Here is a 17,812-nt window from a genome sequence, read left to right as displayed (position 1 = left end):
GTTCAAGTCAGTTCTGACTTCTGTCATAGTGTATGTTGCCTGCTGTAGGACTGCAGGAACCATTAGACTTGGGAACAAGCAAGGGTGGTGCCTGGCAGAGGGAATTTAACCTATGGCCAATATCTGGTATGTCTAGTAGAGATCAAACTGTGCTTGACTTCAGTGTCACCTGTCATACATGATGTGTGTTCATGTTTAAAGTTAGACAAGACACAATAAGTGTACTTAAACTGAGACAATATCAGTCAGTTAGCGGCGTCCCCACAACAAGGATAGACCTGACAGGAGTGTATAAGAGTGGGAGTGGTTACAACTGAACACTGCTCTTCTCAATCCACCTGGACCCCATAAAGTCACAAAACCCAGACTGCGATTTCATGGGGTCCAGGTGAAATCACACAACCCCTGGACCCCATGAAATCACAAAAACCAGATTGTAATTGGTAATTGACAGCATTCTTATGACTTCAGAGATACACCTCAAATAACCTCACCTCAGTATCTAATCAAACAGGAAATACTTTAGAAGTACAAATAAACAAATGAAAACAATTAATGTAAAGTAGTACCTCTTTCTGGGACACTGCAGACTTCTGAGCATCCTGTCTTATGGTTGTGGAGATGTCAGCTTCAGTACACTCAGTGAGGGTTGATTGTTCTGCAGCCTGAAAAATGTGTTTCACATTACTATTGAGTAGTTGATCAGCAGTAACAATATTTCAATCCAACAACAGTAACCATAAGCAGTCACACAAGACAACAGTCATGAGTGTAGAGCAGATATTGAAAAGTTTCCTGTATATGACTCAAAGTTTATAGGTTCAAGTCAGTTCTGACTTCTGTCATAGTGTATGTTGCCTGCTGTAGCACTGCAGGAACCATTAGACTTGGGAACAAGCAAGGGTGGTGCCTGGCAGAGGGAATTTAACCTATGGCCAATATCTGGTATGTCTAGTAGAGATCAAACTGTGCTTGACTTCAGTGTCACCTGTCATACATGATGTGTGTTCATGTTTAAAGGTAGACAAGACACAATAAGTGTACTTAAACTGAGACAATATCAGTCAGTTAGCGGCGTCCCCACAACAAGGATAGACCTGACAGGAGTGTGTAAGAGTGGGAGTGGTTACAACTGAACACTGCTCTTCTCAATCCACCTGGACCCCATAAAGTCACAAAACCCAGACTGCGATTTCATGGGGTCCAGGTGTAATCACACAACCCCTGGACCCCATGAAATCACAAAACCCAGATTGTAATTGACAGCATTCTTATGACTTAAGAGATACACCTCAAATAACCTCACCTCAGTATCTAATCAAACAGGAAATACTTTAGAAGTACAAATAAACAAATGAAAACAATTAATGTAAAGTAGTACCTCTTTCTGGGACACTGCAGACTTCTGAGCATCCTGTCTTATGGTTGTGGAGATGTCAGCTTCAGTACACTCAGTGAGGGTTGATTGTTCTGCAGCCTGAAAAATGTGTTTCACATTACTATTGAGTAGTTGATCAGCAGTAACAATATTTCGGTCCATTAACAGTAACCATAAGCAGTCACACAAGACAACAGTCATGAGTGTAAAGCAGATATTGAAAAGTTTCCTGTATATGACTCAAAGTTTATAGGTTCAAGTTAGTACTATTGAGTATTTGATAAGCAATAAATGTTGAGCAGATATTCAAAACTCCTGCAAAACAAAACATTATTAGGCTATTAAAAGCACCTTTAAACCAGTACAAACAGAATATCATTCTTGAACAACACTTTTACATTGACCTTCGTCCATTAAGTTTCATACCTTTTTCCTCCAAGGCCAGTCACTTCCTCCATAGTCATATGTTATTTCTTCTCCAGGTTTAATGTCCCTCAGAGCAAAAAGAAACAGGTGTGGCTTGCCTTCGGAGATGACCTTCTTTATCTTGCAATTTGGATGGTTGTGGTCATCATTGACTAGTCTTCCTAGACTGCCATCTTCTAGAGCTGCATCAATACTTCAAAAAAATATCGTATCACTGATTAGTTTTCATAATATTAAATCATAAATTGTATCCTTCACAAACTTACTATCGGCCCTCAAAAAGTAAACTTCAAGTAAGATTGATCTTATTTTTTAATGACAATTGTGAAGTTACTGTTATTAGATAGATTTTAAGATAAATAACCTAACTTCAGGCCTTTCATCAAGGTAATCTATGCCACACAGGAACCCTTCTGATTGTTACAGTTGAAAAACGAAACACATTAAAACAAAACAGTTTAGCCTTACCACCATGCTCTTTCTTGCCAGTAGAAGTCAAACATGAAGACAGCACATCTAGCATGATATGTCCTCCTCCTTCTCTGGGATTCTTCAGAATTTATTAATTCCCCTCTGTACTCCACCACAAAGTCTCCTTTTTGAAAATGGGCCTTGGCAAACACTCCACGACCTGATGAGCACAGAAACATACCATTAGACTGTTTAATGTGACAGAAAGCTGGAGAAGTAGAACTTATTCCTTTCATATGTTATATGAAATTGATGTTACATGCTGATGTCAATTTCCCTGCGGGAACCTCCCAAAGGGATCAGTAAAGTTGTCTATCTATCTCTCTCTCTCTTTCTCTCTCTCTCTCTCTCTCTCTCTCTCTATCTATCTAATAACCTCAAGACAGCATATAATTCCTAACAGTTGCATACCTTAGTAATGAATGCACAAACTGGATTCCATTATTGAGATAGGACCACATGTAAACAACAATTTACTATCTTAGGCCTGAAAAACAAAATGTGCTGTCTTTTTTTTTTTACAAAAAGGAAAAGCATGTCCAAGTAAAAGAAAAGCAGAGACAGAGCTACCAAACAACAAAATAAATGAATACTGAAAACACACACACCATACCTTTGAAAGAGTTGATGTATTTCACTTCCAACTCTGCAATTTTGTCGATGGCCTTGGCTGCATGTTCTATTGCATCTTGTTGTGGAGGTTTCCTGCGTCTCATTGCAGCCATTGGTAATCCTATAATCATATTTGAGATGTCATCAAAATTTATGTCAAACTATATTTAACATGATCCAACTTTTAACACGAACTTCACGTAGGACATTTAACATTTCTTTTGGAGAGATGGCAGGTTACACTTGAAACCGAGTTTCTTTAAAATAAAAATAAAAATCCCGTTTATCACGTGGTTTAAAGTTCTAGACTGTTCACGTTTTTTCACATGGCCGACCGCAGTTAGCCTACGTAGCATCACTTCACTCACGTTACGGATTAAAATAAACCACGCACAAAACATGTTGCTTTGTAAATTAAGAACGCACAAAAACTCTGTGATGTTTATTTTAATGTAAATTTAACCGACGTGGCTCATGTTCAGAACGGTATAACGTGTTTTGCACAAGATAAAAACGCTTCTTTTTACTTTTTATTTTGACCAAATGGTGCATGTAAATCACACCAAATAAGCTAACTTCGCTACAAAAACAAATTAATTTAACGTATGGGTTACTTACCTTATGCTGAACACGACACCATTTGCAGACTTTTCTCCAACTTGTCTCTGCGTCTCTCCTCGTTATCTTCATCACCGTGTGCTCGTTGAAGAATCCTCCCATGAGCACCTGCTCATGGGAGGATTCTGGGTAATGTAGTCATATCAAATTAACTTTTTTTAATTAATTCTTTTTTAATAATAGAGGTTAAAAAGATCCCCCTTGGTTGATTTACAGTATTATATCATAGTATGTTATTATATTATTTTGATTATTAATTAGTAGCTTTTCTTGATTAAACAACTTATATATTCTGGCATGGCTACGTTTTTAGCTTAGCTTTAGCATCTCTGCCATACACAAAAAGACAGAAAACTGGATTTTTTTTATTAGAACTGTAAAACATTTAAAAGTGCAGCTCTTAAAATTATTATTTTTTGTTTTTTAATTATTTGTTTATTAAGTTTTATTAGTTTTATTTATTTATTTATTTATCTTCATTACCGTGTGGTCACTGAAGAATTACCCAGAATCCTCCCATGAGCAGGTGCTCATGGGAGGATTCTGGGTAATTTCAAATTAACTTTTTTTTTTTACTTATTTTATTTATTAAGTATATGGTTCCTACCTTGTCAGTAAACCTACATTTATTGTGTGATGGCACTGTTTAGGCTGTCTTTTGGAGTTCGTCCATTCAGTCACCTTAAACATAACGTAACATTAGCAGCTAATCAAAGACTTAGCCTTCCCGGAAGTCAGTTGCTCGCACATGCTCAGTTTACCTCAGTGTGTGTCCAAGTGTGTGTTGAGGCAGTACCTCGCTTTGCCACTAGTGGCCGGTAGTGAGTTACACCTTCTAAACACACCTAAGCACAAAAAGTTGGCACATGTTCAAAATGGGGTTAAGCCTGAAACTTTGACAGAGCATTGTTTTGACCATTTTTTCACTGAATCTGAGGTTATTTTTGTGGGGTCCGGGTTTTGGGACCCCACAAAAATTTTGGACCCCACACTGTGACTGTGCTAACTGGTTCGTGGCCCCACAATATGATAAAGACAAACACACACACACACACACACACACACACACACACACACACACACACACACACACACACACACACACACACACACACACACACACACACACACACACACCGACTGAACATCTTCTATTCATTCTCTCGCCCCTTTTAAAGAAGCCGTGCTCCGATCTTGAACGTTAATCGTCCCGCTTTAACGATGAAATGATGACGGGCTTGTGAGACTCGTGACACTTTTACACATTGTAACGCACGTTGTAAAGGTGTGCGTGTGTGTGTGCGCGCCCTCTCATTTTATTCCACGTTTCTTTTTTCCACCCCCATCGTGTCACTTTTCCTCGCGGTTTTCCGTCCAATCACGGAGCCCCTTCCCCCTAATTAACAACCACAGCCAGATGTAGCCTCCTGTAACGTACATGCCACTGTCATGAATGTGTGCCGCTTGTTAAAATGTCCCCTATGTAATGAAAGCAGTCTTTTTAATGAGGTGGTTATATACACCGACCATCCATAACATTAAGCCCATATAACATATTCTTAATATTGTCTGGGTCTCCCTCCAAAACAGTTGTGACTCATCAGAGAATGGACATGGGCCTTCTGAGGGTGTCCTGTGGTATCTGGGAACAGAATGTTGTTAGTGGGGGGGCTTGGAGGGGAGGGGCCTCTGATACTTGATCAGTTTGGGATCCATTGAATTTGGAGGCCAGGTCAACACCTTGTCCTGTATAGAACTCATCGGGTACTTGCCAGAGAAGTAATTAGGACCAACCAGTGGGTCAGAGACCTTTTCTTGCCCACAAGGTTCCTAATATGAGACTCCTTTCCAAATGGTGATCCACGGACAGTGAATGTGCACTCTGCACACTTCGCAAACATCAAGCTGATGTTTTTTTTCAATTGTTCCATGGCTGCTGCCATCAAGGAATGTCATTGTTATAAGGTGGGGGTGCCTGGTCTGGTCTAAGTGGGTGCTACATGTCAACATCCACACTAATGCACTAATGCCAGGTCCAAAAGATTCCCAGTCCCATTGTCACGAGACAGTCAAATGTCATTTACTTCCCTGGTCATAATGTTGTGGCTGGTCGGTTTTCTTGTATATTGTAATGTATTTTCTTTTGTGCGTCTTAAATGTCGACTACTTAAAGGTTTCCACGCACATTCAGGACGATCGTCAGCATTACGCAGTATCCGTATTAATCTTTCGACACATGTTCTATATCGTGTGACGGTTAAACTCCACTGGTGGAAACAGTCATCTAGTGCAGTGACACCTGCTACAAGCAGCTACAACCAGTCTTCATATCAGCTGGGTGAAGACAGAGAGAGGAGAAAGAAAGAGAGCAAGAGAGAGGGGGAGGGAGCGAGGGTACGGTGCTCAACAAAGGCAGCCTCCGCGTGATAAATGTTTGAGGTTAATTTGTTTGCTCCTAAATAAAGCTCTGTGTGAAGCACGGGTAGCTTTGAGCCTTTTACACAAATCACTTCCAAACTGAACATATGTAGCAAGTGTAGACTATCAATAATTTTTGCAAAGCCACAAATCCCGTATTCTTTCCACTGCTATACATCATCTGCCAAGTACGCAGTAACAGGAGGCTGGTGGCTCTGGTTTACTTCCAGCTCAGTCGTAGATCGCAGGATGAAAATCACCTTGGGCATAGCCTGAACTTTTATTTATGTTTAAGACGCTCGGTAGGGGTCGGTGAGGCCAGGACCACAGATGAGTCGTACGCAGGTACACAGGTAAGAAACACACAGCTCAGGGGCCGGAGACACTCACAAGGCGATGGGGGAGGAAGGGAGGGCCGGGAGGGAAAAGGAGATGGCGGGACACAGCTAATAACATGCTGTACAGTATTAGCACATGAATGCATGGATAGCAAGAGAGAAGAAATTAAAGAAAGCAGAGGACAGGTGCTTAGTGCGAGTTCAATTCCCCAACAGCCTCGACTGTTTCAGGACTGAAAGCAGACCGGATTGACGACAGAGGCAAACATAAAAACATGTGACAGATGTGACACTGGAGGGAAATATCACAAACCTCTGGAACTAAAGACATCAGTTCTAAGCAAAACTGAAATATCTCTAAATAATCTGGTATTGAACCGAATCAGATGGATTCAAGGAACTGGTAGCGAGCCCCAACTCAGGCTGGATGTCAAAACATGCCTCACTACTCTGCTCCTGCCTCAGACCATTGGCGTGACCCCGCTGACCTCAAGACAAAGGCTTTTTGGTATGACGAGAGTTTAATAGTAGAAAGATAGTCAAAACACACACGAGATATCAGCCACGTTATCTCACATGCAGTAATAAGACTAATACTAAAATAAAATGAGTTTACCTAAATGAGTAATATGCTATTTTATTTTTTTCATGTTGAAACTGCTCACTAAACAAGGTAAAATACAAATTAAGGTATTATTATTATTATTATTATTATTATTATTATATGTCCAAAGACATGCTGGTTAGGTTCATTGGTGATTCTAAATTGGCCGTAGTGTGAATGGTTGTCTGTCTCTCTGTGTTAGCCCTGAGATAGTCTGGAGACCTGTCCAGGGTGTACCCCGCCTCTCGCTCAGTGACAGCTGGGATAGGCTCCAGACCCCCCGACGTTACACTTTTTAAAAATGGAGGAGCAGTGATGAACCCAGCTTCCACTCAGGGATTGATAAAGTATTTCTGATTCTGAAAAATGGACACAAATATAACACTGGGAATTTACTGAGCTTCTTGAAAACAAAAAAAAAATATAAGAAGTCCTCAAGGGTGTAGATTTCATACAGTATAGCAGGTTATACATTTATTTCATTTATTTGGTGTTGGAGAATAGTAAATATTTAATAGTTTGGTCTGAAGAGCTGATTTTTTCTTTTTTTCCCCTTGAAATCTTTAAAGTAACACCAATCCAAACGCATGAATTAATCTATAACATAAATATGACACTACTGTTCACTTCTGGCTGAGTCTGAATGTCAGGAGTACCCCAGGTTTACAGAAGCATCCCTAAATTACTGCTATAGCCCTTTAATCTTTCCGTCTTAGTGCTCTTCGGTCCTTTCTGCACATGTTAACATGCAGTGTGACGCGCTTCCTTCCTTCCTTCTTTCTTTCTCCCCGAATGCTTCTCGTGAACACAGCAAACTAGACAAGTATAGTGCCTTTTTTTTTTTCCTTTTTCTTCCCCCTTCCTCCTCCTCCCCATCCTCCTCCTCCTCCCCCTGGATGGGCAGGTAAAATATTTATGAGTGTTTTAACCTCTGCCTGACCCCAGTGCAGTATTACAAGGAGCTTCTTAGAAAGTTCCCAGGGAGGTGAGGAGACATTGACTTATATACGGTAGCGATAGCGGCACCCCAGCTGGATTAAAATGTATGACACGTTCATTTTCTTTTTTTTTCTTTTTTTTCTTGAATGACACTGGATGGATATATCAAAACACGCTGGAAGGAGTTTGATTGAAAGCCGCAGCGCAGGCACGGAGCATGAAAATAAGATGACCGCGGCAACGTGTACGTATGAAGGAAGCATGTGGGACGACGATCCTCTGCCTCCGCGTTCTGGGTTATTTCAGCCGGGGCTGTCACCACCACTAAGCGACGCTTGTTTTTTTTGGTTTTTTTCTCCCCACCCAGTTTTTCATTTCCTTGTCAGTATCTCTCATGTCTCGCCCACTGATGTTACTGGTGTTATTGACAGGTGATAATTTTACACCCCAGCAGCTGTTTATCTGTTACTTACATGATTGAGTAATAGCTGGGGGTGAGGAAGGTTCCCTAACGCATTAATTACGTCCTCTGTCACATTGTTTAAGGAAAATAAACCAAAGTGTGTATTCCACTTCAGCGTACGCCCACCTCTTTCTTTGTGCTCTCCTGGTCTGTCCATTCTATGTCTTGTTCCAACCGAATTATCTTTACTCTTTAACCCTGGAATGCATGGAACAAGAAAACTGGATAAGAGTTCAGCTGAAGGTTTGTGGCTGTATCACTTTTATTTTCTTTCCAAGACTTTATTTTAAAAATATTAGTTTAATTTGCCAGTTTATATTTTTTTCCTTAAAGGACTCCTGATTTAACCTACGCTGTTAAATGTCACTGTCGAGTACAGCAACGTAAAAACCTAAAATGCTGCAGTCTATATTGCATTCTGGGTCATTTTCACTGAGCAGGGACATTTTAGACTCCATTCCAGGCTCCAGGTAATCATTGTTGTAAATATCGAGATGTGACACTCGACGTCACATCACAGGTCACCCAACTGACAGTCGCTAGATAACATTGCTATAGGGGGCTCAATGATACGCTGTGGATTTCTGCAAGTCTGGAGAGTTTAGTTTATTTCATGTTTTTCCTACTTCAGATGATCGAAAGCAAAAAAAAAAAAAAACCTCTTTCCTATTCCTATTGGTGGAAAAATGCATCACATCAGCCAATCAGAAAATAATAGGGAAATGGTTGCTAAGGAAGAGGGAAAATTTGTGGGAAATTTTTTCCATTTTACGCTATAAAAATGGTTCGTTTAACATGTTTGTGCTACTCGCATTTTATGTTTTTAGTGTGGTTTTAGGTCCAATGTCAGAATGAAAAAATAAAGTCACACACGTGAGGTTGTGCTGAAAAGAATGACCCCAAACAAGGCAAGGTAAACAGTTTTTAAGATTAAATATAAAGGAAAACCAAAAGCAGTCAAAATCGGCTATACTATATCGGCTTATACTATAGACATCAGAGGGTTAAGAAGCCATTTTAGGATTTCACACTCTAAACCAGTGATTTCCGGGGTAATATTGTGACTTAGCACCAATAACGAGTGGCTAGCCTCTCAAAATTGTTCAGTAGCCAAAATGCAAAATGTGGAATTTTATGAGAAAACCCTTAAATCACTCAGATATGACTGTATTCTGTTTCTACTCGCTCTCTGTATTATTAGCGTTAACTAAGCTAGTTTTTACAGTGTATGCATAAAAGTTATAGCCTATAAATGCTTGTTTAAAAAAAAAAAAAAAAAAAGTAACACAGAATCGCATTCAATCTGATGTCTTCTAGTTCTACAGTGTGGTCCGGTTGCATCCCGAGGAGAACACCTCTGCACTGATGGGGTTCATAATGTTGCTGTAAGCTCCAGTTAATATCAGCACTGGCTCAACATTCCTTCTGTTGTGCTGCTAACCTTTATTTATTGACTGGTTTTATATTGTTCAGGATGGCGTGGAGGTTAGAGAGAGCGGTTAGAAGACCGGGGAGGTGGTGAAGAGAAAGGTCAACAGCTTGATTCAGTCCTTGAGGCGGACTGAAAGGAAGTCCTCAGACTGAGAAATGATTTGGACGCAACTGTGCTAAATTGTGGTCAGTTGTGCTTTTCTTTTTTTGTGTGTGAAGAACGTTGTGTGGATCAGTATCTTCATTACAGAAAAATACCACATGATAAAACTGTAGTGGTTCCACAGTATTGTTTGATATACCATAACTGGCAAAAGACTACAATTACAGTTTATAACTATGAATCTAAACACAGTACGTTCATGGCAACCAATTTGATTTTCTTGCACATTTTCTCATAAATATACAAGAAAATCATTGACAGTGTGATGCAACAATTTATCAGTCTTTTTATATTTTAAACCATAACTCAGCTGCCACTCGTACATATGTAAAATGCAACGTGGCCAATCGGCTACGAATGATGAAACATAACTGAAAGATCCCAACTCCCAAATGATGGACAGTCCATTAAAGGGGAACTACAGTTTTTTTTACAACCTGGTCCTTATTTCTGGCATAAAATATGATCGTTTACTCACCCATTTAACTTTTGTGTAATTTGTAGTCCTTCGGGAGATATTTAGATCTGCATTTATCCATATAATGGGAGTGACTGGGGCACCCAAACGCAGTCTCTAAATAACGCATTATCTGCCACGAAATTCGTTCATTTCAACAATATTTTGTTATGATACGCTAGTGCTATTCCCCGTTGAGTCCAGAGTTACCTGTTATCATCACCCAGCATCTGTAGATTGACCTACAGACCCCGGATGATGTCTTCTGACCTGGATGATGTCATCTCTGAGCGCCGCATGCACCCGCAACGGTTGGCTTGTTTACCTGTAATTAGCTACTGCTGTGGTTCGTCCACAACCTCAGAATCGGAAAAATACTCAGCCACGTTGCAAAAAACTAGACATCATCTGGGGTCTGTAGGTCAATCCAGATGATGATAACAGGTATCTTCGGACTCAACGGGGAATAGCACTAGCGTATCATAACAAAATATTGGTGAAATGAACGAATTTCGTGGCAGATAATGCGTTATTTAGAGACTGCGTTTGGGTGCCCCAGTCACTCCCACTATATGGATATACGGAGATCTGAATATCTCCCGAAGGACTACAAATTACACAAAAGTTATATGGGTGAGTAAACGATTGTATTTTATGCCAGAAATAAGGTCCAGGTTGTAAAAAACAGCAGTTCCCCTTTAAGGAGCCGGAGATCCGATCAGAGCAACCGCAAACTGCAAAAAAAAACTTTTGCACGAGTTAGTAAAATAAATCTAAAAATCCATCATTACACTGTACATGCTAGTACACTTTTTTATGGTTGCAAAGTTTCACCTGCCTGCAAAACTTGCTTCAAACTTATTTTGGCACAAAAACGATGTAATAGTCGGTGGGTCCTTGTTAAGACTTCACAGCTCTGAACCTTCTGTCTGCACAGCTCTGAGCGTACGTCCTGTAATTGGTCAGAACAGAGGGACCCGAAGAAGCTACGTGTCCCGCTCGGAGGCCATTGAGCAACACATGTCAGCAAGTGGAACTGGAGAACGACTGCATGGAGTGTAAGTGCAGGGTTCTGCCACAGCGGACGGTCGTATGCAAATGTGTCAGACCTCAGGGCCTGATGGAGTGTATGAGGGTGTGTGTGTGTGTTCGTGTTGAAAATGTCAGGGGCTGAGATTGCAGCGTGCAAGCAGACCATTGACGCATGTCCAAACCTCGGCCACTTCTCAGACACACACACACACACACACACACACACTGCTCTCTGACACATCCCTCAGGCCGATCAGTCCATTGTACAGGCTCTCCAGTGAGCCATAGCTTTTACATATATTAAAATGAGCCTTGGGTACAGGGCTGCCCCTGAAGACCCACTACTCTCTGTGCAAACACATGCAGACACATACACCGAGGAGACACACAGTATGTACACACAGGCTGGAAAGCAACAGTGTTCTCTATGTGTGAAGACAGGAGTGTTGAGAAGGCAGCAGACCATATCTGAGGCAACACTGGTGTCTTCTTTTTCATTTTTTATTTTTTTTTATTTTACTTAAACTTTCCTACTTTATGTGGCTCTTTTTAGTTCCTTCACCTCTGGGAGACCAAATAAAAGAAGCCAGACTTTCATCGGGACCCAGACTCGTGGAATACATTATAACTTTTTGCGATCAAAAAGGCTTAAAACCATTCCAGCAAGGCTTCGTTGGATGCAAAGCGAAAGTCAAAGTCCGCTGGCATTTTAAGAGAATTACTGAAAGCAAAGAAGCGAAAATGGAACAAAACCTGAGCCACAGTGAAACATAATTCAGTCTGAAATATCTCTGCACAAATGCTAAATGCTTTGAGAATGCCGCATACAGTGCTGCATAATAGTGTTTGCACCCCTCAGAATTTTCTACATTTCTGCATAAAAATGACTCAAAACATGAACAGATTCTAAAAGTACTAAAACAACAACAACAAAAAAAAAAAAAAAAGAAACATTATGCCTTGGTGTCTTTGTTCATGTAAATCAGCCAATATTACAAATCTGAATTGCAAACATAAGTGAATCTTTGTTTTCAGTATCTGCTGTGACCTCCTAGTGCAGCATTAACATCAACTAAACGTTTACGGTAACTGCTGATCTGTCGTCTACAGCAGCTTGGAGGTTTGTCTGATTTATTTTTTTTATTATTTTTTCTTTCGTTTTTGGCAAATTTTTCAAAGTGCAATTCGAATTTGACAATTATATTAAAACACAACAGTCTAATAGGCTCAAAAAATCTGTTAATTAAAACTCAACCCTCTGCTAATACCTAATAGGTAAACTAGGCAGCAGCTTTTAACAAATTAACAGAAATATTATCCTTGTTTTTTTGTTTATTCAGGAAAATTTGTATACATGTGTTTATATCTGTGAGTTGTTTCCAGTATCTGCTGTGACCTCCTTGTAACTAAATGTTTCTGGTAACTGCTGATCAGTGGTCTACAGCAGCTTGGAGGAATTTTAGCCCATTCCTCAGAACAGAACCACTTCAGTTCTGAGATGTTGGTGGGTTTCCCCACATGAACTTCAAGTTTGAAGTTACTTTTTTTGCAGAAACTTGCAAATACTTTAAATGTCTAGATTCTCTAGACAAGTTTTAGTGCTGAAGAGATTGCTTTAAAGAATTAAATTACTTTTGCTATTTACAAACTATGTGCCATTACTCCTTTTTGGTTTAAGGCTACACGTTTGTGCCTCGTTTTCTTGATCATACTTTAATGAAAATATGATCAAAAGTGCGGGAGCCCCACACCCAAATATGCAACTGTGTCATCATTCCCTGTGCTGTTGTCTGAGGGCCCAAACAAACTACTGGAATGAAACATTTTAAAACGCAAAATGTATTTTAACATCCTCCAGATTTCATGCCCACTATTTTAATCATGGTAGTAAAAATGCGAACCTGGATATTAAACGTTGATGAACAGGAATGTTCCCCTTCCATTTGAAAGTTGTGAAGTTGCTATTGGTGACGGCATTATTCCAATCAGCCTGTATGTAAATTACAAAGACAGCACACTTGGGCTACATTAATCATCTTTTTAGCTCTCCGCTAGTTTTTGTTCTTTGTGTTTTGAATTTAAATTAGTTCAAACAAAGCAGTGAAAAGAAAAAGGGAACAAATATAAAAAGGCACCGTGTGCAACCATTCAGAGTCAGTGTTTGCTTGAAAGTTACTGTAAATGTTTTCCCTTCTCTGTGGTGTAAATTGGTTTGAATTAAGCTTCAAGTGACACAGACTCACAAAAGTTAATCATCATCAAAAACATGTCCACATCAAATGTTATCCAGTCTTTTTCTCCTGCTGCTTGATCTGTCATTTTGAAGTTTGTTTTTCTTCATCCATTGATTTGCCAATTCAAAACTATCTCGTTTTGAAAGAGCAGATATAATTCAGAAAATCCTCAGATCCTCAGATATTTTATTATTTATTTATTTAATTTTTTAAAAATATGATTTCCTGAACCCTCAATAGAAAGCCCACTGCAGTCCCGTGAGCCCGGTTTAGCGCAACAAATCTCGCAACAAGAGAGCTCCATCAGGCCTGAAAGACGACCGGATTCAAAAAGCATGACGACAGAGAAGAGTTGGACAAAAGCAAAGACACGTGAAAGATGAGAAACTAGAGGGAGAAGATGGAGGAGACGTCACAAACCTCTGGAACCAGTGACGACACCTTTCATAAATAAGTCAAATTTCCCCGAAACTGAAATATCTCTGAATGAGTTTGCATTCAATCGGTATTCAGAGTCAGCAGCGACACTGAGCCCGAATTAAATTCATACAAATGAGACAGAAGAGTCGGCGGTTTTCAAGAAGCACTTACCAGAAATAGCAGTGAAGGTCGACGGTTCGGATTCAGGTATTTTCTCTGAAGATCTGAAAGCAGAGACAGAGACACCCTGTTAAAAAATAAATAAATAAATAAACAGCCGAAGCGTACGATCAAATTACAAGAGAGATGATGATTGGGAAGAGGGACAAATACTGAGGATAAAATATTATCGGGTGATTTTTCACCCGACGTTAGTGTTTGTGTATGCAAATCAGACAATCGCAATAACTTGCAACCAGATTTTTATGGCAACATGCCGTGCACAGCGATCATCCTGTCACAGGCTTGGATAATCTGGCACGGCAACAGGTGAATAAAACATAACTAAAGGTAGTTTACTTTAACAATTGCTGGCTACGCATATTTATTTTTTGGATAACAGATTTGCATTTGGTGGTAATATCTAATGGGATGCATTTGGTCAAAAAATATTGTTATTGTCTTTTGAGCATCTCTCCCATGGTTGTTAGTGATGCAGGGAGACTGTGCCTTCACTGGACAAGTCTCACATGTCCCAGGAATCAGTGGACCAAAGTTCAAGTTTCTAGCTCCATTATTATTATTTTTTTAAGGAGCTATTTGTTAAAGACTCCCTATTTTTTTGCAAACTTTAGAGCCTTTTTTAGCCTCCCTGTGATACCTTTTTTTGTTTTATGAGACATTTTATAGCTGAAAATAAAAGAAAAGTACTTCAGTTTACCATGTATTGCTGTACTTCAATATATTTTGATGAGAAGTATTTTTTATTTGGGTATATTATATCGGGTGAAATATATCAGATCATAAATAAGGGCTACGCTAACATGGTAGTAGTAGTTTCTCCCAAACGTCAAATGGAACCGGCTGGACCCAGCAGAAGGACTTTTCAAGGGAGGAGGTGGTGTAAACATTTGATAACGCCTCCAGTAAGATGATATTAATGCTCAGTTACCATACAACCGCCTGATGAGTTTATATTCTTTGTGCGCGTTTGCCCCGTGTGGGGTCAGGTGACGCGACGAGACTCAAACACGTCAACGCTTGACGGGAAGCATGGACTTTTCTTGACAGTTTAACAGCGAGAAATCTGTGGTAATGGTGGCATGAAGAGAAAAAAATAAAAAATATATATAATATAATTGTAAAACAGAAATAAAGGTATTACTATGAAAGTTTTTCATTTTAGGCAATGCAAAGTCCTAGGTATGTGCAGGAATAATAGCGTCTGGTTCAACTTGCTTTAGGTGTACTAATGCCTCACAGCAAGAAGGTTCTGGGTTCTAATCCATCAGCCTTTCTATGTGGAGTTTGCATGTTCTCCCTGTGTCTGCTTGGTTCTCTCTGGGTACGCCAGCTTCCTCCCACTGTCCAGAGACATGCTGGTTAGGTTCATTGGCGATTCTAAATTGGCCGTAGGTGTGAATGGTCGTCTGTGTCTCTGTAGACTGTGGATTGGCGTCCTGTCCAGGGTGTACCCCGCCTCTCGCCCAGTGACAGATGGGATAGGCTTCAGCCCCACGTGACCCTCCAGAGGACAAGCGGTTACATAAGATGAATGAATGAAACTTGCTTTACAAAACCGGATTAACAAAAAATATTCTGGCAGTTTAAGTCATTTTTTGGCCACTGTCACAATATCAATAAAAAAAAATACCAATGTGCTTGCTAAAAATTGTGCTTTTTCTTGTTCTTGTTCTGAAAACGTTAAAATATGACTTAAGCAATTATGCTATGAGGCTAATGATGTGATGATAAATATGACTTGCATATGCATGACTCCTCAACAAGCCAGCGTCGACATCACTACTACAGTTCAGTGATAACAGTGTATTTGCAGGTCTGCAGATAAGCGGTGCGACACTCTTCACACGCCAACATGCATGGATGTCCATATTTGCATGTGTGTTGCAAACACATGTCAGCAGCATTTTTTTTTTCTTTTTTTTTTTAGAAATGACTGAGTGAGGATAAAAATCTTGTGGGCGCTGTGCTTATTCATAATTCACACCTTTCATACTCAATCTCTCTCGCTCTCTCTCTCTCTCTAACCCAACTTGAACTTGTGAACTCTGCATGCCTCCTCCACAAAGTAAGGGCACAGCAGTTGTTCTAAAGTGCCTCGGCTTCGAAACGACGAGGCACGGAGAGAGAAAAAAAACTGTACCTGTGTAATGGAGTGAAGAAGGTCTAAAGGTTGTTATTGCCAAAAGCTGCTAATGGAACGTTGTGTATCCGGAGGTGGCACCTTTTGGCCGTCGTGAAACTGGGGCAAACCGAACGGAGTTTGTGACGGCGGCTCACCTGAAGCCGAGCGCGAGGCCCGGGTTGTAAAGTAAGTAAATGAAGTGAGCAAAAGTCCCAGCGGTGAACAAGTGAACAAGTATCCAGGAGCTGGACTAAGAGCCGAGGAAGATGCAGAGGATTGAAGCGAAACGCCAAAGAATATAGATTTTTATTTTAAGGCTGAATTTGGCAAAAAACGGGGCCGGCCTTACGTGCAGAGGCAAACCGTTTCCAGAATTGGAGGCTGCAGCTGCGAAAGCATGATCCCCCGCCTGTGCTTCGGCCTTGCTCTCGGGACGACCAGACGCAGGCGGACAGGAGACCGGAGTGACAGTCTGTTCGGTGATTTAAAGGCAAACATGAAAATCTTACAAATCAATCCTGAACATGTACTTCGCGCCGGTGAAGGGAGGCCGGTCCAGAGGGGAGAATGGGTTTTTATTTGTTGTCCATGCTGCAGAAACGAGCTGCAGGAAGAGAGGCCTGTCTAACGAGAGCATATAGGTCGAAATGAAACTTATAACCCTTTTAAAATCTTCAAAAATAAAGACTTAAAATCACTGTCAAGGTTTTTAACAGTGGGTTTTACATGTTATACACCCGTAAAGATGATCACAATTTTGTGTTTAAACTTAAACTTCTATTTAGTCTATTTCTCTGCTCATGTGTGCACAGCTACAGCAATTATGCTTCTCTTAAATTGTACATCACTTCTTCCTTTCAACGGTACAAATGCAAAGTGAAAACAGCTGAGAAACAATCAGGAACGCTACGACCATGGCTAGAGGACTCACGTTACTGTGGCAGCATGAAGGTAAGCTTATTTAATGATGCTACTTAGTCATCCTGATCAGGTTAACTTCTTGGCAAACACACATTTTTTCATTCCTGCACATCCAGCCATGAAAGACTACATACGAGCAGAAATCAAGCACAAATTGTCGATTGCAGCATTAAACAGAACTCTCCTAGCAACAAGACCGCCTACCGCTGTGCTCGGCTCAAATCCTATGATGGCAACCGCCTATTTGCTTCTTTATTTAAACTACAGAGAAAGTGGAGTCTTGGCTGGAGGCTTATTTTGCCTCCTTTGCACAGTGCAGCAACTTTGACAAATCTTTACAGTTAGACTTTCGGGAGTGCACTCCTGAAAGGAGACTTTTAAGGAGCGCGTTGCGTCCGCCGAGCAGCACCAGACATGCCCTGGGCTAAGATCAATGTCAAATCCTTTCATATGATGTGAAACCTCGGTGTAAGCAAAGGCAAGAGTCCTGGACTGCTGTTGGCCCAGGGCTAAGAACGAGGCCAAAAAGGCTAAAACTGCATCACGCCTGTGTAAACATTAGCTATCAACTAGCCACACGGG

The 17,812-nt window shown here is 40.5% G+C and overlaps 1 long non-coding RNA gene across 1 annotated transcript; it reads right to left on the bottom strand.

Annotated features, from left to right (window-relative positions):
• Positions 1-476: 476 nt before the first annotated feature.
• On the bottom strand, positions 477-4,573 carry LOC311509047. Its single transcript, XR_014699789.1, has 3 exons — positions 2,889-4,573; positions 2,273-2,435; positions 477-1,997 (listed from the first exon to the last, which is right to left on the bottom strand). It is a non-coding gene; the product is annotated as an uncharacterized lncRNA (long non-coding RNA).
• Between the last annotated feature and the right edge of the window lie 13,239 nt (positions 4,574-17,812).

Source organism: Chelon labrosus (assembly GCF_963514085.1).
Source record: "Chelon labrosus genome assembly, chromosome: 2".
NCBI classification, from domain to species: domain Eukaryota; kingdom Metazoa; phylum Chordata; class Actinopteri; order Mugiliformes; family Mugilidae; genus Chelon; species Chelon labrosus.
This window is presented reverse-complemented; position numbering and strand designations above follow the sequence as displayed.